Raw genomic sequence first — 27,809 nt, 5'->3', positions numbered from 1 at the left:
TTTCCCAAGATCAAGTGATCTAAGAGAGGCTTTTCCAAGAGGGAATGATTTAAGAGAGAGAGGAATCAAGCAGCAAGTTATAATCTCTTATAACCTAAGCTCAGAAGTGGCATACTTCATTTCTGCCATATTTAATTGGTTGCACACATCAGCCCTAGTACAATTCACAATAAGGGTTGTAGGACATCTATTTAAATATGGATAACACAGAGCTTTTGACCTGACATTCAAAAACTTGAGTTAAAATCACTGGGTAGAAAAAGAAACTTACTTTTTTTACCTGCCCTCTCCAAAAGTACCATCTTTAGAAAAGATGATTCTATACATAAATTGTCTTTCCACTTTTGAGTTTTGGATATTTCCGTGATACTTTCTCATCCTTGGCAAACATAAACTAACAGTATATTTGAGCAGTGAAGAGATAAACTGAATGTCCTCCTAAAATTCTGAATTCCCTTGTTTTTGTGTATACTCCAGCTAATTCAATGGATTTACTAGAAAAGCCTATTGTTAAGCAGAAGCTGAGGTAGTTTTCTTAATACGAGGAGCTGAGCAGAATGGCAGAGTAGTTGTACCTACACCTTTAATGTGTCACAGTCTGCATTCTTTTCAGAGTTTATATTTATCCTATTGGAATTCATGAAATAGCTTAACTCTTCAAGGACTTAAGAACTCCTCTTTGATGTTTTCCTGAGAAGTTTACAATATGCTTCAAGACAGAGTATTAAATTTAGTTAGTCCCAAGGCTAACTTATACACCAAGCTGACAATTCCCATACTATGCTTTAGTCAGTTTAAATTAGGCTAGTAGGAGTGATATAATCTGGAATGACAGTTATGTTTTTGGCTTGCTATTGTAAGGAGTGTTTTACATATTGCAGACCTCGCTCTAAGTTTGCCTCTTTAAAAACATTAAAAAAAAAGACACTTATTTTAAAATATATTTTTAGGTACAATGATTGTATAACATTTAGGATGGGCTCAAAATCAGTGAGCATTAGAACAATAGAGAAATACTTTTGTGCTGAGCTTTATTGCTCAGAGTAACTGGAACAAATGTAGTACAAATATTAGCTGGTGTCTTCATTCATTTTAAGATAGGCCCTTTTTTCCCTTATTGATTTTTCTCTGCTCATTACAGATCACTTCATCTCCCTCTGATTTGTTTCTCTTACTGACTTGGCCATCTTGTAGGTGCTTCACTTCTTACTAATGGCAATTGCTAGCCATTGACCAAATATGACATGACTACTGAATCGAAACTTTTTACATCATTATAGCTCAATATCGGTAAGTGCAGTTTTATGTGCTCTAAATTAGCTCTGCAAATGCCATTTTAAATGTAGCATCCAGCAAGGACAAAATCATAATAGAAATGTCCAATAACACAATCACAGTTTACATGTCTCTTAATATTGTTGGGTAAAGTAATTTTACTGATTTAGAATTAAATGAAGAAGATAGTTCACAAATATTCCTGTACTTAATGGGTTTTTATGTTCCTTCATTGGTATTTTTATTTTACTTGGTAATAAAATTGCAAAAATAAATTTAATCCTATGTAGTAAATATTTGGCCAGTGAGTAAACAAGCCAAATAATACATTGATTTTATTTATATGTTTTTTATTTTTTATTTTTAGGTGGTGCATTTTGCAAGCATGACTGTGAGGACAGTAATTGCTCTTTAGCCTGCTCTGTCGGTTGGCAGTGGCAGAAAACAGATAATATTGTGTGTTACATATGCTGTTTTTTAATCTGCTTCTATGACCTAGAGCACTTACGGACTTAATTTTTTCTATTTTTGTAATACAACATTCCAAAAATTCTATTTTGTAATACAACATTCCAAAAATATATGCACCTGTAGCCATAAATGAAATAGATTTGTGAAATGTGAATTATTTGGGAACGTGGATAGTCAGGTAGAAGATGGAGAGTCATAAGAAATGATATGAGAAAATAAACTTAAAGTTGAAAAATTCAGAATAATATCTTAACGGCTTTTTTGATGCTTGCCAATGCCCCAAAAATGATGTACACATTTTATACAGGATACCCTAGTGGAAACCAGAGGAAACATAAAGTACAGAGCTGTATATTGAGAAATTATTCAAATTCTTATTTGGATATAGATCTATTTATTTTTTGGCTTGAGCATAAAACTGCATGATCATTTCTATGAATGAGGTAGGTCTGCCCTTTCTTATTGACTTCCTTTGCCATTCTCCTCAGTGGTTGTATTATGTATTTACTACTCCCCTTGAATCCTTAGCCTGCCTCTTGACTGAAACCCTTGCTTTGACCTTTACATATGCTCAGTCATCTATACTCAGAATGTGGACAGAAAGGTGATATATTTTAGCTGCTTCTTTCTCCTCTTCCAACACAGACTCTTAACAGTAATCTATACCCATTGTTCCAGTCTTTTGCCTTTCAGTGAGTATTTTCTTTCCTTTTAATAGACTTTATCTTTTAGAGCAGTTTTAGATTCACAGCAAAAACAACAACAAAAACAACGAGAAGGCAAATAAATTTCCCATATATGCTGTGCATACCATTACCAACATCCCCACCAGAGTAGTACATTTGTTAAAATTTATTAATCTACATTGACATATCATTGTCACCCAGAGTCCATAGTTCCCATTGAGGTTCACTTTTAGTATTGTACATTCTATGGGTTTGGACAAATTTATATGACATGTATCCACCATTACAGTGTCATACATAGTAGTTTTACTGCCCTAAAAATCCTCCATACTCTGCCTGTTCATCCCTCCCTTCCCCTAACTCCTGGCAACCATGGATCATTTTACTGTCTCCATAGTCTTGCCCTGTTTAGAATTTGACATAGTGGGAATCATATAGTATGTAGACTTTTCATACTGGCTTCTTTCACTCAGTAATATGCATTTAAGTTTTCTCCATGGCTTGATAACTCATTTCTTTTTAGTGTTAAATGGTATTCCATTATTTTGATGTACCAGAGTTTATTTGTACACCTACTGAAGAACTTTTTTCTTTGCTTTCAAGTTTTGAGAATTATGAAGAAAACCTACTATAAACATGTTTTTGTTATAAAAACATTCAGAGTTTTGTGTAGACATAAGTTTTTAACTCCTTTGGATAAATACCAAGGAGCACAATGGCTGGATCCCATGATAAGAGTATATTTAGCTTATAAAAATCTGCCAAACTACCTTCCAAAGTAGCTGTAGCATTTTGCATTACTGTGAGCAATGAATGAAAGTTCCTGTTGTTCCACATCCTGACCAGCATTCAGTGTTATCAGTATTCTGGATTTTTGCATTCTAGTAGATTTGTAGTGGTATCTCATTGTTGTCTTGAACTCACTGAACTATGTTTTTCCTTCTGGTATTCGATTAAAACTGCTTGGAACTGACCTCTGGATTGTCAAATAGACTTAATTTTTAATCTGCCTTGATTTCTTTGTGATATCTGTCTTCCTAGAATTCTCTCCTTTCTTGGCTTAACTGGCAATAATATTATGATTTTCCTTCTTATCACTTACTGTTATTTATCTGGCTGATTGAGCATTAGTTTTTTTGTCTGTTCTGTTACCCACAGATGACCATCTTTTTCCTTGTTATGATCTTTCTACAGTTCTTTCCATGATACAAATGTACAAAATTACTTCTCCACTATTAAATTTTCTTCTGAATGTAAGGGTAATTTTAATTCACCCATGAAACTCATTCATGTATTCTCCAATAGAAACCTCAAGTATATTATGCCCCCAAAATAGAAGTAGTATTAATAATAATGGCAATGATAGAAATGGTAAAATAGTTTACAGACATTATTCATTTTAATCTGCATAAATACCCCTTGACAGGAAATTACTCCATGTCTTTTACTGTGGACAAAACTGAGAATCAAATTGTGATTAGACAATTTTTACTATGTAAAAATGATGTGTGTACTCCCCTTGAATCCTTAGTCTGCCTCCTGATTGAAACCCTTGCTTTGACCTTCACATATGCTCAGTCATCTATACTCAGAATGTGGACACCCAAAGTCCATGTGTACTATGACCAAAAGTGAGAATCAGAATTGATTAAGTAATGTGCACAATGTCAACAAGCCAATAAGGGTAATAGAGTTATTTGGATGCAAGTCTATCTGATTGCTAAACTCTACTGCTTCCTAAAGTAATTTTATATACCATAAAACCAGCATTTTTAGTTTGTTTAAAGCTCAGTTTAATAACTTTAGCATCCACCTGCCATCATACTTGAAATCTAAGATACATCTTTACCACTCCATCTCCAACACCATTCAGTTTGTTTCTGAGTTGTGATAAATGAGTGCCAAAAACTGTTAAAATAAATTTCCTGCTTCTATTTTTTTCTTCCACTATCCTTGTTCACAGACTTTCTGATACATCCTCTATCTAAGTCTTCTTCCACACATTACTTGAAATATCAGACGGAAACTCAAGTTTTTTATTTCATTGCCTTGAATAGAGTTTTTTAGTTATTCTAATTGCGTACAAGAGAAAGTCCAAACTCCCAATCTTCTTGTTCACATATCTGATATAATGTCTAGTTATATCCCTTGCCATTCAGCCCCATGCTCTTTTGACTTTAGATTTACCCTCATTGGTGTGTGAGCATACTAGTCACTTTTATACCTTCACTTATTCCTTGCTCATGATCTTCTTTCTGTCCTTATTTTCTTTCCTGACTGAAAATATACTCTATCTCTTTTAATCACTGATATGTTTATATTCAGATAGGTTGCTTATGGGTCTGTCTCCAAATACACTGACAGGCTGTCTGGGCAAAAGTCAGGTCTTCATTTTCAGAACCCTACTCTCTTTTCTGTAGAGGCCTTATTGTCTACAACTTTTTGCACAAAAAGGCTCAGGTTGAAATCTTTGATTCACAGCCACAGTGAGAAAACAAGAGAAACGTTCAAAATCCATATATAAAGTTTTGAGATCCTAGAAAATGATATAAGTAAGATAATCATAATAATTAGCTTTTTAATAAATTACAGTGTGACAATGACACATGCAAAACTCCCACCACAGCATTACCTAGTAACATTTCAGAGCATTTAAAATACAGAATAGAGCATAACAGATTCCAGAGATAGAAAAACTAATTTTATACAGTAGCTGGGAGATCAGAAAAGCATTACACTTCTCAACATTTATAGCTATAAATATAACTAGGAAAAAACAAATGTGACACAAAATATTCAAATCACCAAAGGAAATAGATGAAAGAAATACTCTTATTTTAGCAAAATTCATAAAAGCAAGAGAGGAAACCATAAGAAAGCTTAATAAACACGTAATATATACTTGATTAGGATAAATAAAACAAGTTTAACAGTAAGTGTAAATTAATGTTTAAAAACTGTTTATTAAAGAAAAATGAAAAGAAGCAAATCTGGGTATATATAGCTTATAACAACAAAAAAATGAAAGATAAGCAAATAAGTAAATAAATATACAAAACTAAAATAGACAAAGGCAAAAATATTTCATAGATGAAAATTTTGTATTCGATGACACGACTCAAGAAAAAGTGCTTTAATGAAACAAATGTATATCTTTCATTTCAAAGCAATATAAATATTTATGTTTATAAATACAGTTTCTCTATTATATAGCAGCAAAATATGTAAAGTAAGTATATCAGAAAGAAAGATTATCAGGCACTCCCACCAAAAATAATCTCATTTTAGGAGATGATAATTAGTCTCAGAATTTGATAAACTATGGAGACCAAGAACATGTTACAAGATATTTGAATACTCGTATAATTTTATACCATGGTATGAATATATATTCTTTTAAAATTTACAAATATCACTTTTGAAATTACTTCTTTTGCCACCAAGAAAATCTCAGTAAGATTTTCGAATGGTAACTATAAAGGCAATATTCCATAACTTCAACGCAATAAAATATATTTTGACAATTCATAGAAGACATTTTGAAAATTAATTCTCTGGATTTTTGAGGAACCTCCAAAGTGTTCTCCATAGTGGCTGTACTAATTTGTATACCTACCTACAGTGTAAGGATTTCCTTTTCTGCACATCCTCACCAGTATTTGCTACTGCCTGTCTTTTGAATATAGGCCACTTTAACTGGGGTGAGATGATAACTCAAAAAAATAAAGAACATTAGCAATTGTAATAAGAATACAATGACAGATGAAAATAAGACTACAGTCATAAGGAGCAAAATTATTTTAAATTAAATAAAATATATATTATTTATATTAATTATATTATGTTTACAAGATATGTAATAGCATATGCTACCAGAGCTGATTTTAAACATGTATGAAATCTAAATAAACCAATTTACTTTAAATAAATGGAAAAATTAGTCAATGATCTGCTTTGTTTTTTATGCCATTTCATCTAAATATTTAAAACCATATATTAAAATTGCTTTCAAATTAATTTTACAAATCTAACTAAACTCTGACATCAAAACTGAGTAATATGGCACAAAAACAGAGAATAATAGACTCCCTTCATTCATAAAGTTGGAGTGGATTTGCATTTTACAGGAGGACTACTTTCTAAAATCAGTCTGTAAGGTGAAAAATCTGTTTAATATTTGGAAATACCCTTGAAAACCCCTTTAAATACTCATAACAACATAATATATTGTCTATAGTAACAGCAATAAAAATTATTTAAGCAGCATGCTGCTAAGATTGTTCTAATTACAGGCCAACTTATAGGAATCATGAGAAGAAGAAATGTCAACATTTACCCATCACCATATCTGGAGATCTATCTTCCTAGTAATGATAGCAATTCATAGAGTAGGGAGGTAAAGTGGTTATGAAACTGCGCAACTTATTTCCTATCCTAATTTGACCAGAGAGAGGAGGAGAAACAAAGATGCTTCAATATTCGAAACTTGTCTTGGTTGCATGTCCTTAAATTAACTACTTGGAGTTCTGCATGATAAACCATCACTCCTGTCACAAGAAGAAAAAGTATACCTGCACCAGAAACAGACACCTGCACCAGAAACAGACACCTCCATTTTCTGCAGTGTCCTTTTAGCACCCTCTACTGTCAAGGGAGAAAGGTTTACAAGTTCTCGGATTATGACCAGGGGAATGGCGGGAATCTTTGGAAGTAAGAGGAACAGTTTCCAACTACCTTTGTTGACTTTTTCATTTTGTCTCTATAGGTCTTTCAAATGTTGCTTCATCTGAATATATGTAGGCTTTATTATTAAGAACATGTGTATTCAAAAATGTTACATCTTCTTGATCTATTTTTGCTTTAACAAGCATAATGTTCATATACAGATATGGATACAGATATATAGATAGGTGTTTTCCACTTTGAGCTCTATATTGTCTGTCCTTAAAATTGTTACTCTGATTTCCTTTACTTCATATTAGTCTGACACTTTTCCACTTTTTTTTGCTTTGAACTTTATATATCTTATTTTATACATATCTCTCCTAAACAAGAGTCTTACTTGTGTTTTTCTTGATAACCAATTGATAATTTTTCTATTTTAATTAGTGAGTTAAATCATACTTGAATTCTGCAATGACCACTATAGTTTGACTTAATCTAACTCATTTTGTTTTATATTTTCAATTTAAATATTGTCTATTAGTTTTGTAACTTTTCTGTAATACATTGGATAGGTATATGTGAAGTAATGGAATAATTAATTTGTTCCATTAATGTCTACAGAGCAAGCATAAAAAAATTAGAAATGAAAAGACAACGAAGAGAGGAAGGAGGGAGAGGAAGAAGGAGGTTTCTGGAACAACTCAGAACCAAAACTCTTATTAACAATAATGGTCCAGGGGAATAAAGGAGGCTGTAACAAAGGAGAATGGAAGGAAGCAAAAGTTATTTTTATGTTCAGTATCTCTGCTTTGTTCTTTATAACTTCTTGTTTCCCCTTCATGCTATCAATACTCTCTTCATTTTTGAACATATTTATTATGATTATGTTACAATATTGAACTAGCTTCTCTATTCTGGTTTGTTTAGACTGCAGCGCATTATCTTTCTGTTATAGCTATGTCCCTCAGATGTCTGATAATTTTTTCCTGTAAATTGTGGGAAATGGAGAAAAATCCAGGCATGCATTAACTTTGACAATTCCTGTTTATTTTACAGATGTGAAATGCCCTAGGCAATGTCCTATAACTTCTCTGCCTTAAAACACCTTCATTCAATATCCCCTCAAAGGTGGCCCTAGTCCTTAGAGCCACCTTTTGAGGGGATATCAAATGAAGCCCTTTAAATCTGTTAGAGCTCTAAAGATACTCTCTTCCAAGAGCTCACTCTATAAATGCATTGCTTCCCAAATTTGGCTGTACATTACAATAACCTGGGCTACTTTACAAAATATTTGATGTTCACTTCTCAAAGAGTCTCACATACTTGGTTAGAGTTGTGTTCCTGGAATCAGAATTTTTTAAAGCTACCCAGGTGACTCTACTGTGTAGTCAAGGTTGAAAGTGCTACTTCAACAGAAGACTCAGTTTACAGATAATAACTATTCTTATTTCTCCATTTCAATGTTTTTGCATTTGCAATACTTTACTTGTAGTAAAGTAAACACAGTAAACACAGATTCCGAGGCCTACCTCCAAAAATTCTGATTCAGTAGTTTGGGCTGGCATTTGATAATTTTCATTTTTAACAAGTCTGCAGGTAATGCTGTTGCTATGGGCCCTACTATCTAAGAAAATGACTGTCCTACTGTTGATATTTATGCATATACAATACTTAATTTCTAAAAAGTATATTAACAGGTTGCTGGCAATTGTTTTCTCAATATTTAAACACTTATTTAAGACAATATAGCATGAGCATTCATTAAAGTAATTTTAACTTAAATTAATGAAAAGTTTTTTTAAAGAAAATGGATTGAAATTTTTTTTTCTTTTTTTTAAAATTATTATTATACTTTAGGTATATCTCCCAATGCTATCCCTCCCCCCTCCCCCCACCCCACAACAGTCCCCAGAGTGTGATGTTCCCCTTCCTGTGTCCATGTGTTCTCATTGTTCACTTCCCACCTATGAGTGAGAATATGCGGTGTTTGGTTTTTTGTTCTTGCGATAGTTTACTGAGAATGATGATTTCCAATTTCATCCATGTCCCTACAAAGGACGTGAACTCATCATTTTTTATGGCTGCATAGTATTCCATGGTGTATATGTGCCACATTTTCTTAATCCAGTCTATCATTGTTGGACATTTGGGTTGGTTCCAAGTCTTTGCTATTGTGAATAATGCCACAATAAACATATGTGTGCATGTGTCTTTATAGCAGCATGATTTACAGTCCTTTGGGTATATACCCAGTAATGGGATGGCTGGGTCAAATGGTATTTCTAGTTCTAGATCCCTGAGGAATCACCACACTGACTTCCACAAGGGTTGAACTAGTTTACAGTTCCACCAACAGTGTAAAAGTGTTCCTATTTCTCCACATCCTCTCTAGCACCTGTTGTTTCCTGATTTTTTAATGATCACCATTCTAACTGGTGTGAGATGGTATCTCATGTGGTTTTGATTTGCATTTCCCTGATGGCCAGTGATGGTGAGCATTTTTTCATGTGTGTGTTGGCTGCATAAATGTCTTCTTTTGAGAAGTGTCTGTTCATGTCCTTCGCCCACTTTTTGATGGGGTTGTTTGTTTTTTTTTTTGTAAATTTGTTGGAGTTCATTGTGGATTCTGGATATTAGCCCTTTGTCAGATGAGTAGGTTGCGAAAATTTTCTCCCATTTTGTAGGTTGCCTGTTCACTCTGATGGTAGTTTCTTTTGCTGTGCAGAAGCTTTTTAGTTTAATTAGATCCCATTTGTCAATTTTGGCTTTTGTTGCCATTGCTTTTGGTGTTTTAGACATGAAGTCCTTGCCCATGCCTATGTCCTGAATGGTAATGCCTAGGTTTTCTTCTAGGGTTTTTATGGTTTTAGGTCTAACATTTAAGTCTTGAATCCATCTTGAATTGATTTTTGTATAAGGTGTAAGGAAGGGATCCAGTTTCAGCTTTCTACATATGGCTAGCCAGTTTTCCCAGCACCATTTATTAAATAGGGAATCCTTTCCCCATTTCTTGTTTTTGTCAGGTTTGTCAAAGATCAGATAGTTTTAGATATGTGGCGTTATTTCTGAGGGCTCTGTTCTGTTCCATTGGTCTATATCTCTGTATTGGTACCAGTACCATGCTGTTTTGGTTACTGTAGTCTTGTAGTATAGTTTGAAGTCAGGTAGCGTGATGCCTCCAGCTTTGTTCTTTTGGCTTAGGATAGACTTGGCGATGCGGGCTCTTTTTTGGTTCCATATGAACTTTAAAGTAGTTTTTTCCAATTCTGTGAAGAAAGTCATTGGTAGCTTGATGGGGATGGCATTGAATCTGTAAATTACCTTGGGCAGTATGGCCATTTTCACGATATTGATTCTTCCTACCCATGAGCATGGAATTTTCTTCCATTTGTTTGTATCCTCTTTTATTTCCTTGAGCAGTAGTTTGTAGTTCTCCTTGAAGAGGTCCTTCACGTCCCTTGTAAGTTGGATTTCTAGGTATTTTATTCTCTTTGAAGCAATTGGGAATGGGAGTTCACTCATGATTTGGCTCTCTGTTTGTCTGTTGTTGGTGTATAAGAATGCTTGTGATTTTTGTACATTGATTTTGTATCCTGAGACTTTGCTGAAGTTGCTTATCAGCTTAAGGAGATTTTGAGCTGAGACGATGGGGTTTTCTAGATATACCATCATGTCATCTGCAAACAGGGACTATTTGACTTCCTCTTTTCTTAATTGAATACCCATTATTTCCTTCTCCTGCCTAATTGACCTGGGAGAACTTCCAACACTATGTTGATTAGGAGTGGTGAGAGAGGGCATCCCTGTCTTGTGCCAGTTTTCAAAGTTAATGCTTCCAGTTTTTGCCCGTTCAGTATGATATTGGCTGTGGGTTTGTCATAAATAGCTCTTATTATTTTGAGATACGTCCCATCAATACCTAATTTATTGAGAGTTTTTAGCATGAAAGGTTGTTGAATTTTGTCAAAGGCCTTTTCTGCATCTATTGAGATAATCATGTGGTTTTTGTCTTTGGTTCTGTTTATATGCTGGATTACATTTATTGATTTGCGTATATTGAACCAGCCTTGCATCCCAGGGATGAAGCCCACTTGATCATGGTGGATAAGCTTTTTGATGTGCTGCTGGATTCTGTTTGCCAGTAGTTTATTGAGGATTTTTGCGTCAATGTTCATCAAGGATATTGGTCTAAAATTCTCTTTTTTGGTTGTGTTGGATTGAAATTTTTGAATGCTCATATAATTAAGTAGAAAAATTATAGAATGTTAAATAACTCACACTGGAAGTTACTATTCTGACTGGAAAGCTGGAAAATAACAAATTTATTAAAGTTGATAATGATCTTGAAGTTTTTCTACAAATATTATCTTAATTTTATTAGTACTTAAAGTATAAACATGAACAAATCATTTCCCAGTATACCCTAGTGTAATATAATTTTAAAAATATTTTCATAATCATAAAGCTGAAGCTATTCTTTTTTGACTTAGTCTGAATTAAATAAACTGAGTAAAACTATCATTTTTGATGAATTGTTATTAAACCATCTTGTAGATGTAATATAATAGCTTTTTGTCCTGTTAAAGTAGATCACATTATAAATTGAATCATACTAAACTATACATTGATTTATATAATTGATAAGTTCAGTTTCTATGATACAGATTTGTTTGATGCACTATAACATTGAATTTTAAAAATAGAGACAGGGTCTCCCTAAGTTGGCCAGGTTGGTCTTGAATTCCTGGCCTCAAGCAGTCCTCCCACCTGGGCCTCCCAAAGTGCTAGGATTACAGGTGTGAGCCAGCACGCCCAGCTGTATAATATTGCATAGTTTTCATAGTTAGAATTCAAGAATATGTCAATAATATTTAAAATTTTCAGATGTGACTATTATCACATGGCCTAATAACTCATTTTTTATGTTCCCTACATTAGTGTGACAGAAGCTTCAAAGCTTCCGTTTTCCAAATATTGATTCTGCATGAAAGTTACTCTTGATATGGAATCCTAGCTTGTAGGTACATGACATTGCACTGCTGAGAATCATGACTTTCACAAGAGCCTTTTCAAAAAGGATCATGAAAACTTCCATCCTAGTGCAACCATTTTATTAAATCTAAACTTGGGCTAGAAACTTGAAATGTTTTATGTTTTTCCTAGTCACTGCCTTCAACCATCTTGATCAAATCTCTTTCTCCACACTTAAGGGCATCTTTGGGTTCATAGTAGGAGAGGAGTGATAGTTTCCTCAAATAATCCTGTAGGAGTGTTTGGCTTCATATATTCTCAGCTCTCCTCAGAAAACATGATACTTAAGTCTCCTCGTCCTCAATTCTGGTTCCTAGTTATCAATTCCAAGGCCACAAAAAGACCTACTTACCAGTCTGTACATTTGTTGCAGAAAAGTGATCATGTTAACCTCAGAGCACGGAATTCTAATGCAATAAATTTTTTTGTTTCTTTTTACTGAAAATCTGTCTTTTAGATTCAATTAAATAAAATGTTTTTCTTACATACATCTGTATAAAGTTTAAAGGCAGTTTCTCTTAAATATACAAACTGATTTATTTTCACAATTTAAAATATTATTTAGAAATACATTCGATTGGAGATGTTATAGAACTATCTGATTTGTTTGATATTCCCCTACCTTCACCACCATCACCACCCACACCTAAAAAGAGAATAAAATAAATGTTAAAGAAAAGAAATAAGGAAATTTATCTTAAACTCTCTCACCAAACCTATGTTTTCCAGTAGAGCCATCTCAATGACAGAAACTTAAATAGTACATTTGACTTGAAACATCACATAGTGAATTTTTAGAAGGGGTGTAGGTGACCCGATACATGATGTAGGACACATATAGTATATGCTCATATTTATAACTTGCAGAGTTAAATTGATAAAAGTTGAGCAAGAGACATTAGTACACTAAAGATTAATTGAGGAAGATATTCTAGAGAAAGAATGTTTTAGGTTGAGTTCTAAGGAAATAAGAGGTCCAAGGGAAAAGTTAAAGATTGTGTACTCTGGAGAGTAGGCAAAAGGAACAGTTACATCAGGACTGACACAATGACTATTGAGGTGGAGGAAGGGACTAAAAATACCACCTCTGATTCACTCAAATTAACCACTAACAATTCAAATTCCACTATCCTCTCCCAGCTTTCAATAATGTTACTTCTAAAATCCGATTCTTTCTTTTCCTGAACGTGGTAGGGCGTAGAGAATGGGAGTTCCTGGAGTGTGACAGACTCACTGATGGAAAGGGTAGGTGGCTTGGGTCTCACTGGTTGTTCCTCAGCTTTTGAGCCCTCAAGAAGACTATTGTCCCAATGTCTGCTCTAGATTTCCTCTCTCCCTATTAATGTAAAACAAGCATTTTAAAATTATTCAGTAAACTAAATTTAATAAAAGCTATATGCCTAGTCTGTTGAACAGAAGGTTAACCACGGATTAGAGAAAATCATCTCCTTAAACTAGTAAACCACAGAAGAAAGGGCATTCCTTTTCTGAGGGTAAATATTATTTATTTTAATATCTATGTAAAAGAAACAATAGGAATTTTAGCACCTTCTTATGAAAAATTATCAAACTCAAAAGACAATGTAGTAATTCTAAAGGACTAGAAGGAAAGGAAAACTGTCAGTCGAAAATTCTATACCCCAAAAATGTTCCTTAAAAAATAAAGGAAGTATATTTTTAGACAAATATTGATCTTTTTTTAGCAGACTTGAACTGTAAGGAATGCTAAAAGAAGTTCTTCAGGCTTTGAAGAAATGATACTATGTGAAGATAAAAAGGAAAAGTACTTATATATTTGTAGGCAAATATTAAAAATTGAACAAATATATGTAAAGAATTACACTGTCATTAGGTTAAAGAATGGAAATCTAGTATATAATAATGAAAGAAAAAAATAATTTATTATCTATTTTTAAAAAAAAACTAGAAGAGTGGCATTGGAATGTGCCTAACACAAAGAAATGACAAATGCTTAAGGTGACAGATGCCTCAGTTACCCTGATTTGATCATTACGCATTGGATACCTATACAAAAACATCATGTGTACCCCAGAAGTATATTAAAGTATTATTTGACCGTAATTATTAAATTTTTTTTGAAATGGCATCTCACGCTGTTGCCCAGCCTGGAGTGCAATGGTGCAATCTCGGCTCACTGCAACCTCCACTTGCTGAGTTCAAGCAATTCTCCCACCTCAGCTTCCCAAGTATCTGGGATTATAGCTGCGCACCACCCACCCAGCTAATTTTTGTATTTTTAGTAGAGACGGGGTTTCACCATTTTGGCCAGGCTGGTCATGAACTCCCAACCTCCCATGATCCACCCACCTTGGCCTTCCAAAGTGCTGGGATTATAGGCGTGAGCCACTGCGCCCACCTACAATGTTTTTAAGAGTAAAATATTCTAATTCCTTCAAGGAAGTTTTCATTTCTAGAGGTTCTGTTCGGTTTTTTAAAATAATGTCTATCTCTTCTTTCAAATCCCAAATTGGTTTTTGGATTTATTTATGTTAGTTATCAAATTTATAATGGATTTCATAGAGCTTTAGAATCAATATTTTGAATTCTTTAGTATTAGGATTCATTGCTGGAGAATTAGTGTGATCCTTTGGAGGTGTTGTATTACTCTTTAAAAAAAAATACTTCCAGAATTGTTTTTCTGATTGCTTCTCATCTGGATAAGCTATGTCTCCTCAGTTTTGAATTTGCTTTAATTTGGATGAGATTTTCCCTCCCTAATAATGTGACTATAATGTGTGTTGTGTAGCATACAGATATAAAAATAGACACATAGAAAATTGGATAAAATGGAGAACAAAGAAATGGAGCCACATACTTTCAACCAACTGATATTTGACAAAGTTAACAAAAATATACACTGGGGAAAGAACATCCTAATCAATAAATGGTGCTGGGAAAATTGGAGAGTAAAATGCAGAAGAATGAAACTGGAGCCCTGTTTCTCACCAGATACAAAAGTTAACTCAAGATAGATGAAAGATTTAAATGTAAGACCTGAAAATGTAAACACCCTGAAAGAAAACCTAGGAAAAATTATTTAGACATTACTCTAGGCAAAAAAAAATTATGTCTAAGTTATCAAAAGGAAACACAACAAAAACAAAAATAAACAAACAGGACTTAATTAAACTAAAAAGCTTCTGCACTGAAAAAAAAAAAAAACAGAGTAAAGACACAGCCTACAGAATGAGAGAATATATTTTCAAATTATTAATCCAACAAAAAACTATTATCCAGAATCTACAAGAACTCAAACAACTCAACAAGAAAAAATACAAATTACCTCATTAGAAAGTGGGCAAAGTATAATGAACAGACACTTCTCAAAAGACATAAAAGTGGTCAATAAGCATATGAAAAAATGTGCAACATCACTAATCACCGGAGAAATACAAATTAAAACCACAATGATATACCATCTATACCAGTCAGAATCGCTATTATTAAAAAGTTAAAAAAAACACACATGTTAGTGAGGATGTGGAGAAATGGGAATGTTTATACACTGTCAGTGGGAATGTAAATTAGTACAACCTATAGGCCACAGAGTATGGAGATTTCTGAAGGAACTAAATATAGAACTACCCTTAAGTCCAGTAACTGGATATCTACTGGGTATCTACCCAAAGGAAAAGAAATAATTATATCAGGAAAACAAAGTATATTCACAATAACAAAGTAATGGAATCAACCTAAATGTCCATGAATGAATGAATGATTAGATAAAGAAAATGTTTTATATATATATGTATATATATGCATATATATATACACATACATATATATATATACACACACCCATACATATACACAAATATATATACATATATGTATATATATATTATATGCCATGAATACTACTGAGTTATAAAAAGAATAAAATCATGTCTTTTGCCATCAACATGGATGATGCTAGAGTCATTATACTTAGTGAAATCATTCAGAAACAGAAAGGGAAAAAATTGCATGTTTTTATTTACAAGGGGGAGTTAAACAATGGGTGCATACAGACATACAGAGTGGAATAGTAGACTCTGAAGACAGCAAAAGGTAGGAGTGTAGGAGTGTGGTGAAAATTAAAATACTAACTATTGGGTACGATATATACTATTTGGGTGATGGGTATACTAAAAGCCCAAACTTAACCTCCACACAATATATCCATAGAACACAAGTGCACTTGTAACCCCTAAATCTATAAAAATAAAAAATTAAAATTAAAAAGTATTTTTAAAAAGTCAGAAAATGTGAAATTCACAGATTTGTTTATAATAGTGGAATTTCTGAAGGAAAATGTATTTGAATATTTGGAGTCAGAGAAAAAGGAAAGCAAGACAACATAAAATAATACGAAGAAAATGATAGGGAAAATAAGGCTATCACATAGGGCTAGGGGAGGGATAGCATTGGGAGAAATACCTAATGTAGATGACGGGTTGATGGGTGCAGCAAACCACCATGGCACATGTATACCTATGTAACAAACCTGCATATTTTGCACATGTACCCCAGAACTTAAAGTATAATAATAATAAAAAAGGAAGTGTCAAATGTATGATTATATTATTAATTTATTTCATTAGCATAGTCCAAGAAATGTAAACTTATGGTAATTGAAAAAGTAAGTTTATTAATTTATTTTGGTTAATTTTCTAAAATCTCTTGAAGTCAGGGCTTAACTGTGGCTTTGGAAACATTTCTGTCCTCATTAATAAAGTAGTCTCCTGGTACATCTCAAAAGAGGCCCAAATGTTTAATACATAGAGGATGTAGGAAAAATGAATCTAATTGAGGCTTAATCATTGTGCTATTAGATTTATATCATAGAAACTTTCTGAACCGATGTAAATTATTATTTTTTCTTTTTTTTGAAACGAAGTCTCCGTCTGTCACCCAGGCTGGAGCGCAATGGCGCAGTCTCGGCCCAATGCAACCTCCGCCTGCTGGGTTCAAGTGACTTTCATACCTCAGTCTCCAGAGCAGCTGGGAATACAGAGGCGCCCGCCACCAAGGCCAGCTAATTGTTTTTTGTTTTTTTGTAGAGATAGGGTTTCACTGTGTTGGCCAGGCTGGTCTCTAATTCATGACCTCAGGTGATCTACCTGCCTCCGCCTCCCAAAGTTCTGGGATTACAGGCATGAACCACCACACCCGGCTGAACTGATGTAAAAATTTAAAAATACACTATATCATTCACAAAATGTAGAACCTCTCTAGAATTATATATTTTATTGAAAAAAGCATGTGACAGTGAATGTTAAGGTATTCATGAAAAAACAGTGTTTTTTAAACTAGTATATAAAGTGTAATGTACTGAAGAAAAAACTCCTGGAAATTGCTCCTAATGACTCACATATGAATAATGTGCTAATTTCAAAAGTACTGCTATGTTAATTTATATAGCACACATTTTAAAATGCTACCCGGGAGGCTGAGGCAGGAGAAGTGCTTGAGCCCTAGGGGCAGAGGTTGCAGTGAGCCGAGATTGCACCACTGCACTCCAGCCTGGGCGACAGAGTGAGACTCTGTCTCCGAAATAATAATAACAATAATAGTAAAGTAAACAATAAATTGTTGTTGATCATGTTACCCTGTTGTGCTATCAAATACTAGATATTATTCATTCTAATCAACTATATTTCTGCACCAACTAACCATCTCCACTTTCCCCTTTCTGTGCTTTCCTTCCTATCCTCTGGTAACTATCATTCTGCTCTCTGGATGAATTCAATTGCTTTAATTTTTAGGTCCCTCATATGGGTGACAACATGCAAAATTTGTCTTTCTGTGCTTGGATTATTCCACTTAATATAATGTCCTGCAGTTCCATCCATGTTGCAAATGACTCAATCTTACTCTTTTTATGGCTGAATAATATTCCTCGTGTATATGAACCACTTTTTCTTTATCCATTCATCTGTTCTTGGACACTTAGGTTGATTCCAAATCTTGGCTGTTGTGAATAGTGCTACAGTAAACATGCAGGTATCTCTTTGATATACTGATGCCCTTTTAAAAATATATATACCTAGTAGTGGGATTGTTTAATTGTGATGAAATATACATAACATAAAATTTATCATCTTAACCATTTTAAGTGTATGTTTTTGTGAAATTAAGTACACTCATATTGTACAACCCACCATCCATTCATCTTCAGAACTCTTTTCATCTTGCAAAACTGAAACCCTAGTTAACTCTATTAAAAAATAACTTCCTATTCCCCACTTCCTCAACCCCTGCAATCACCACTCTACTATGTGTCTTCATGATTTTCACTACTCTAGTTACCCCACATAAATGAAATCATACAGTATTTGGCTTTTTGTGACTGACTTACTTCACTTAGCATAATGTCTTCAAGGTTCATCTATGTTATAGCTTGTGTCAAAATCCCCTTCCTTTTTATAGTTGACTGATAAGGAAGAATTTATTTCTGTCATTTTGCTATTGGTTTTCTGTGTACCTTATAGCTTTCTTGTTCCTCATTTTCTGCATTTTTATTTCGTTTTGTGTTTATTTTTGCAATACAAATCCTTACATTATTTTCTTATTTCCTTTTGTGAATATTTTATATCCATATTCACTATAGTTATCTTATAGATTATATATAATATCCTTAAGTTATATACTAACTTAGATTTACCAGCTGAATTTTAATGACATACAGAAACACTGATCCTTTAAATTCTTTGTTCCCATTCCTTTCACTTGTTGATGTCACAAAATTATATCTTTACATAATGTGTTTAAAAACATAAATTAATATTTTTATAATTCATTAGCCTCTTACGTAGAAAACAAAATGTAGAATTACAAACAAAAGTTAAAATAACACCAGCTTTTAAACTAATAATTATTTTTTAAAGATAGATTAGTGACTTTCTGTTGAGTAGAGAACAAAAAGTGGATTTACAGACTGTTGTTATAATAGTACTAGATTTTTAAAGTGTTTACATATTTACCATGTATTGTCTTTACTCAGATCTTTATTTTGCATAGGACTTCAAGTTACTGTCTGGGTTCACTTACTAGAATGAAAGAAACTAGACAGTACTATCTATTTACTGTCTATACATTTAAAATATGTATATATACCATATTTTTAAATCCAATCATCCACTGTTGGACACATGGGTTGATTCCATGACTTTACTGTTGTGAAGAGTGCTTAATGACTTATTTGCCTTTTGTTCCTCTGAAGATTCTTTTTTTTTTTTTTGTCTTTTGAAAGTTTGATTATAACATATATTCATGTGTGTATCTTTGAGTGCATCTTATTTGGAGTTTGTTAAGCTTTTTGGATGTTTATGTTCATATCTTGTGTTAAATATGGGAAATTTTCAATCATTATTTCTTCAAATATTCTCTCTTCCCCCATTTCCTTTCTTTTGTACATTTGCTATACCCGCAATACATATGTTGGTCAAGGTGATGGTGTCCTACAGGTTTTTTGGCTTTGCTCACTTTTCCTCTATTTTTTCTTCCTGTTCCTTAGACTTGATAATTACCATTGTTCTGTCTCCAAATTTGCTGCTTCTTTGTTCTGCCTGATTAAACGATTTTAAGATACCTTTAATATTTTTTTTCATTTGCATTATTATATGTTTCAGCTCCAGAATTCTTGTGTGTATCTTTATTGGTTTTCTATCTTTTTATTGACATCTCATTTTGCCCATACACTGTTTTCTTGACTTCTTCCATTTCTTTATTTAGGTCTTTGAATATCTTTAAGGTTTTTTAAAATCATCGTCTAGTAGATCTGTTATGAGGCCTTTCTTCAGAGATAGTTTTTGTTTTGTTTGTTTTGTTTTTTGAGTGGGCCATAATTTTTGTTTCTGTGTATGCTTTGTGACTTTTTTGTTTGAAATCGAAGATTTGAATTTACAATGTGGTTACCTCTTGAAATTAGATTACCCCCTTTCTTCAGGGTTTGCTCTTTATTATTGTTATTTGTTACTGCTTTAGGCTGGCTCTGTGTTGAGGTGTGTAAACTTAAAAGGTATATTTTGCCCACCCTTGCTCCTACAAACTACATGCAAGCTGCTCCAGGAACAGGTACACAGCTGCCTGCCATGTGGCTGGAGGTGGAGGTAGTCACTATTGTGCTAAAAGCTGTGACTGACTGAAATTAAACCAAACTTGCTGTCCAAGCCTCCCCCTAGAAGTTGCAAGCCTTCAGTAAACTCCAGAGTTCCAAAATAGTACATCAGACAGATTCTACCAGTTCAATTGTTATCTAGGTGGGAAGACAGATTCCCTGTGTTTCCTGCTTGCCATTTTCCCAGAATTCTCTTTAAATAAAATATTTTTTTCTTTATATAACAACCTAGAAAGACAGAACAAAAGTTCTAAGTTGTTAAGAATATCTAAAAGCAGTTATTTTTAAATAACATGTTACATTCATTATCAAAATAAAAGAAAACTTTTGGCTGAAAACATATTTAAATGTGACAGCTTCACTAAGCATTAAAATGGGTATTATCACAGGTATCCCTGAAATAGGTACATCTATTGTGTATCAATAAAAAATAATAAAATAAATAAAATGGGTAACAGATACATTGAACTTTATTTTGTACTTGAAAATATAACGTTTTTTATTGATTAGAATTGTATTTTGAGAAAAAAGAGATAAATCACATAATATTTTATATTTGGACAGAAATGACTTTAAAAAGTTTTTTTAAACAATATATCATACTTCCAGATGAATCTCTGCTGCTAATTTACCTCGTGTTGTTTCCATCATGAAAATATTCTTCATCCATAAGCTTCAAAATATTCAGGTTAAATGGCTAATTTGTTGTTTTCTTAGAAGCCATGTAACAAACATTTTTTTGAATATATTCTTAAAGGTAGATACTGTTGTAAGTGCTAGAGATTAAGAAAAAAGATACATAAAACAATTTTTTTCTCAAAGAATATAAAGTCTCTGTGAACACTGACAAATATAAAAACAAATTCCACATAATGTGTTAGCTATAACAGACATTTATTTAAGATTTAAAAATTATAAAATAATTTTGATGTAGAACGCTAAATATTGTAATAAAAATTTGCACAAGATACAAACATAGAAATGTGGATGATAAACACATGTGGAAGACATGAGAAATGATTAAGTCATTGAGACCATTTAATATAATTGGAGGAAATATCTAGTCCATGTTTTTGAAGATGATAGGTATTCATACAGAGAATGATAAGGACATTTTAATACATAAATATGCACGGACAAATGAGACAAAATAGTGCATTCAACCAATTACTAGTAATTTTATATTGCTAGACTGTGATGTTCAAAGATTAGAAAACAACAAGAGATGAAGAAAGGAGACAATTTAAAAAGCCAGTGCAGTGATCCAGGCAAAATGCAAAGAGAACCAGAACTAACTTAGTGGCAGAGACCTGAGAAGAAAAAGAAAAATAGCTTCAAGGAATAGTCAGGAAACAGGAACTTTGGGACTTGTTGATTATTCAAAAGTAGGGGATATTTTAATCACTTTATAGTTTCCAATGCCTTTTTGATCTTTAAATAAATATGAGAGCTGATATTACTAGAACAAAAAATATCTTTAGGTATTTATATATGGATCATTATATTTATATGCTTGCCATTTAAATGTCCTGTTAATTAAATTTTTCACTTATCATCTAGATATTTTATTGATGAATACACAGAGAGTAGTTAAAATTATTAATACAAAGTGAAATATTTTTAAAAATAATAACAATAAAAGATTAAATTTAATGAGTCCAGATTTATTTAAATCCCAAAGTCAGTTAACTGGCATAGAACAATATTTTTATGATATGCAAAACTTTCTAAATTCTCTTCTCTATTTTGAGAACATCCTTCAAAAATGCTCCAAAAACCTCTTTGCTTTTAGTTAGTCAATATAAGAAATAAAGTAGAAACTTTTTCCAGCAGAGTGCAGAGAGACATTTTAGCTCCTTTTCTCATAAAAGAAACCCAGCAACTTTTCTTTCTTTGATATATGCAACTTTTAAAAATATCTCCATCTGTATTCCCTTCTACAATATAACTAATTGAATTTTTGTTTTCTTATAAACCGTGAATGCAGCTGTAATGTCCTGGTTACTAAAAGTGACTGAAGTAATGTAATTCTTCTTAGAATTCGTTTGATTACAGACTTGTTCACTGTAATCAAGTAACAGCAAATACTTTTCTTGACAAAAAGAGGAAATAATTCATAAAAACCAATTTCAAAATTTTTTTTTGTTCGGGAATAGTCTTTGCTAGGCATACTCCTAACAGTCATTTTGCTGCTAAAAAAGAAAAAAAAGGAAGTTACAGTTTAGTCATACAGGGAGTATTTATGAGGATATATCAACTTTCTTTAGCTTCCTTCTGATATACAATCAATATTCAGTAATATCTATGGACCTTGGATTTTATGCATATGCACATGTGTGTATGTGTACATACACATACATATATGTACGCCTATACATATTAGATATAATAATCTGTAGGTATGTTTATTGGCCATATTTTTCTGCTTAACAAACAACCACAAAACCTAATTGATTTCAACATGTTTTTCAGCTCATGATTCTGTGTATCATCCATTTTTGGTTGGGCTCAGCAGGAAGGTTCTCATGATTTAACCTGGATCTGCTCTTGTGTCTGCATTCAGCTACTGATTAAGTAGGTAGATCTTCTTTTAAGGGATTGATTATTGGCTGGAACAATACGTGCAAGTGGGCTATGGGTCTCTTAATATCCAGTAGGCTGGTTCAGGCTTGTTAAAGTTGTCGTGACAAACTTCAAGATGGAGAGAAAGCAAGCCTCGATGCTTAATTATCATTCAGGCCTCTGCAAGTGACATATCTGCTACTGTGCCATTGGTCAAAGAAAGTTGTATTTAATATGGCCAAGCATAAAATCCATGTAGGATGGTAATTTCCAAAAGGATAGGCATGCAGTGAGACATGAACAAATTAGCAGGAATTATTGCACTAGTCTACCACAACATGGTAGTCTGAAGGCAAGCTTGTCTATCTCTCTTCTTCTGTCTGTTTCTATCTAGCTCTCTATCTATAAATCAAGTGACTAAACAAATAAAATCAGCTCCTAAATTTAGCAGTACAACCTCTGACCCATGATTGGCCATTTCACGGAAGCCAGTGGCATGATTTGAAAGAGAAGTAGACAGAACAGCATTATATCACAGGACCTGTTTAGCTAGCACTTTTTATATTGTGAACACTTTCTTTCTAATTATTGCTTTATCTACTTCTGTTTATTCTGGAAATGTCTGCATTATTTTGCTAATTGCAGTGGGAGAGAAACCCTTGAGGTGACTCCCAATATTTCCCACTTTCTGGCATTCATGCCTTTTATAATGTCCTCATCTGTGACGCATGGATTATGACAAATTGGATGTCATTCTCATGATTACATTACATTTTATAAGACTCTGTCTTGCTAGCAGTCTTCCATCCTTCTCCTGGCCTTAAATAAGTTAGTTGCCATGTTGTGAACTGCCTGTGAAAAGGGCCACATGACAAGGAACTGTGGGTGACTGCTAGGAGCTGACAGTGTACAGCAAGAATCCAGGGCCCTGAGTCATAGCTTGTAAGAGGATTCTTCTCCAATTAAATCTCTAGACGAAAAAGTAGCTTTGGTCAGCATCTTGAACGCAGCCTTGTGAGACCCTGTGCAGAGGATCCAGATAAGCTGTAGGGACACAGAAGCTCTGAAATCGTAAAAGTGTGTTGTTTTAAGTTTCAAATTTTTGATAATTTGTTATGCAGCAATAGAAAACTAGTACACTGGCAAATATATACTTCAGTTAATATTCACATGAAGAAAGCTTAAATTTGTCCCTAGTTGTTTTTGTTTAAGGCTATTTTTTATACAAAACCTATATTAAAAAAAGTAATGATTTTATTCATTTTAAGCAAATGGAAATGTATAGATTTCTTGCATTACACATTTTTCACACTCTCCATATATTTTCATATATTATACTTCAGATCAAGGCAGAATTAGCTTTGGGAATAGAAGACTTAATGAAACAATTTAAAAATTGTATTTCCTCACTGTGTTCAGCATTTTGCCATGACATGGCATATGTGTTTACAACCTTATTTCTTCCAAAACAGTAGGGAATAATCATTTTCATTGTATAATGCACTGTGAATTTACAGTGGCTACTCTCTCCAAGTTATTATATATTTAACTGAAAAAATTTTGAATGTATGCAGAGTTCTTCACATTTTATGTTAAGGCTATGTGTTCATTTCTAGTATTCAAAGATTAGTTGGGTGAAATAAAAGACTAGTATCAGTTTTTGCTATTTGTGGGCCATAGGAAAAAATTAACACTAAAAGTTCATATATTATATATTAAGATTGTTTATAGAATATTTATTTATTTTAGCTTATCAAAATATATTGGTTATAAGTTACTTGTATCTGCAGGCACACATTTTAAGAGAAAGCTGTTCTTAACATATTTTATTTATTTTCATCTTCTATTTATATGCCCATTTTAACATTGTGTGAAATGAGAGTCAGCTGGTGAAGATCATTTTGATGTGATTTTGACATAAAAGCATTCTTTGCCCTAAAATAAATGCTATGATGGTAATGTTAATGAGTTTGGAGTCCGATAGAATTGCAAGGAAAATGTTAGAAAGAAAAAAGCAACAGTATTATTACTATTAATTTTGCAATTACCTTCCAGTTATTTCACCATTAAAACATTTTTTTACTTTCTTTTAAAAATTAGCATGTCTATTTGAAATGGAAATTTCAAAATCAAGTCCTATAATGCTGTTGTGTTATAATAGTAGAGGTAAGCAGAGCTTTAAAGGATGCATCTGTATTAAAAGAAAAAATATTTCTGTTGTTTTCCAAAGTTACTCTTAGAAGAAAGCAAGCATTGAGAGTAAGGAACAAATGCCAATGATGACAACCCAAACACTATGTGAGTAACATGCAAACTTTTATTTCTGGATGACAGTCACTCAGTGTTACAGGTAGCTGCAGCATTGGATACTTCCTTAGAATCATTTAAAGATACTGTTTAAAGGTTATGTTGCAGAGGTAGAGAAAAACAGGGAGAATGGAAGAAAGCAGATTAGACTGAAACTGTGTTTTCTCAGAGGCCATCATGGTTTTAGTTAGAAACTAAGCCACCTACAAAATAAGACCAAAGATGAATGACATCACAATGTTGTGGCAGGAAGGAGTCTTCATGGGTGTGAGCAAGAATCAAGTAGCGTCAGTTTTCATTTTTCCAAGGCCTATAGAGCTAATTAGAGAGATAAATTCATGATTATATTACATGTACCATTCCACATTTTCATGCATTTTTGTCGGTGATTTACTTGAGAGATTCTAGCAAAAACCAGTGTATCTTGTTTTATTTAGGATGCCAAGATGGTGTGACATTTTTGCAGTTGAGATAATATTGGTAGACTAACAAATTCAATACTTGATAAATATCATTTTCTCAGCTAAACACATTTAATGATTGAATATTGCAAAGTCCATTTCCAATAAAAAAGAGACAAAAAAGTACAACCATAGTGGATAGTGAGTATTCAAGTTTTAAGAAATGACAATCACTTAAGCCAATTAGAATTTCACAATATTCAATTAAAAAATAGGACTGTCAAATAGATATACATTTCAGCAGAACAAACAATAGCATATTTTAAAATACAAGGTTTACATTCAAAACATTAAGTATCAATGGTGCTGTAATCATATTATTCAAAACAATCTTTTTCAGATGACTGGAATTCGACACATATATAAATTAAATATATTTAGATCTCATAGGATATATGGAAGAAAATAGAATTTGGAAATAATCTAATATCGTTTTCTTATTGTCTCAATGAATAAACTGAAGCCAAAATTTGATAAGCATGTTTTATAAATCCTCATTCAAATTATTCAGAAAAAATAATGAGTAAGAGTGTAATGGATGAAGATTTATACAATTAGAATCATTTTTTCTCGGAAAGAGTTATTAGTCAAGAAATTATGGCTATCATTGCATAATGAGTTACTATTATTAAATAATATTAAATAATTAAATTATTAATTTTGGCAGAGTCAGAACAAAGATTCTAGACATCTGACCTTAACACTTTGCTCTTTATATATTATGCTGCAACAACTATTTAATGTTTCTTTCAACATGAGAAAATTGAATATGTTATAGCTCTCAATTTAATACTTATATGTCAAGATAAACATAACATTTTGTGAGTATATTGAAGATAACCTATTTATCACTATATATCTGTATATGTTTACTATAAAAACAGACGTGTGTGTACAAACATTGTAAAAACTATGGGTCTCTTTATTATAACAACTATTCTTTAAATAAGGTTGCTAGTTTTGATATTTAAACAAATATTTATTCAATTGGTAAATGTCACTGTGTGACTTTATTTTTCTATTCATTTCACAAATCGCCTTATGATATTTTTATATTAGGAAGATAATATTTGAATGTGATGAATGTTAGTGCAACTAGGTGGATTAATAACTCATGCAATGATAGACATAATTTCTTGACTTATATTCTTACAGAGGAAAAATGATTCTAATTGTATAAATCTTCATCCATTATACTCTCACTCATTTTTTTCTGGTTAATTTGAATGAGGATTTATAAAACATGGTTATCAAATTTTGTTAGAATATATTTCAAGATGATAGTCCTTTTTAAATATCAGAAACAGAATCCAGAAATACCATGGAGAAAGAATAAAATAGATTTGATAAGATAAATTTTAACATACATAAATATAACACTTTCTGCCTAGAAAAAATCAAACTGAATAAATATCAGTACCAGAATTTATACAGGAATTCTCATATTTTAGTCTATCATTAATTATATCAATATGGGGCGTGTAAGTGACTTATTATACTGTCAGGGCAATTTCCAGGTTTTTGCTAAGTAATTAATTCACAGATCAGTAGAAGGAAGTTGCAGAACACTAAGTGATATGTACCAATAAAAATAGTTTTTCAACATTGGCGTTGAAATTCAATTTAATATTATATAATAAAATATTATTCACAATTTCCATCAGCTTTTTGCTGATCAATATCTTTATACCATCTTAAATATAAATTTCCGAGCAATGGATTTTGTCTTCTCCTATCCACCATCTTTAAGAGATGTAGAGAAAACTAGTTAGATCTCAAAAACTTTCTCCAGCTTCCCCCAAATCCCTTATCAGTTGTTTGCCTTCCTGAGAGAGTAAACAGAGATGACCTTCAATTACAACTTTCCTTTCACATTTGAGAAGTGGGTATTCTCTGTCATTTACAGAGATTTTATGAAGTAGCAAACATGAAAAGCCCTCGTGCCATATAACAATTTATAAAGACAAAGAGTCTCTCACATTTTTGTTCCATTACTATACAAATTACCTAATTGCAAGTGGAGAGCCCAGGCTTATTTTGCTGTATTCTCCCTGTAATGTAAATTGAGATAACTTATACTCATCCTGGTTCTTTTTTAATGAACTCACTGTATTATGGTTAGCTCCTGGCACCAAATTAAAAAAAAAACTCAGTAAATAAAAGAACACATAGAAGTGATTATGATGAGATAGAGCATGTGTCAAAATAATGTGACCTTGAAAAAAACAT

The 27,809-nt window shown here is 32.6% G+C and overlaps 1 long non-coding RNA gene across 1 annotated transcript in view; it reads left to right on the top strand.

Moving 5' to 3' along the window:
• The window catches only part of LOC129036871 (uncharacterized), a 103,131-nt gene that overhangs the window by 51,339 nt on the left and 23,983 nt on the right, over positions 1-27,809 (top strand). Inside the window, exons 3-4 of the long non-coding RNA XR_008502673.1 lie at positions 22,723-22,824; positions 25,043-25,110. This is a non-coding gene — a long non-coding RNA (uncharacterized LOC129036871). The remainder of the gene's footprint in view (positions 1-22,722; positions 22,825-25,042; positions 25,111-27,809) is intronic.

Source organism: Pongo pygmaeus, chromosome 4 (genome assembly GCF_028885625.2).
Source record: "Pongo pygmaeus isolate AG05252 chromosome 4, NHGRI_mPonPyg2-v2.0_pri, whole genome shotgun sequence".
In the NCBI taxonomy this organism is placed as follows: Eukaryota; Metazoa; Chordata; class Mammalia; order Primates; family Hominidae; genus Pongo; species Pongo pygmaeus.
This window is presented reverse-complemented; position numbering and strand designations above follow the sequence as displayed.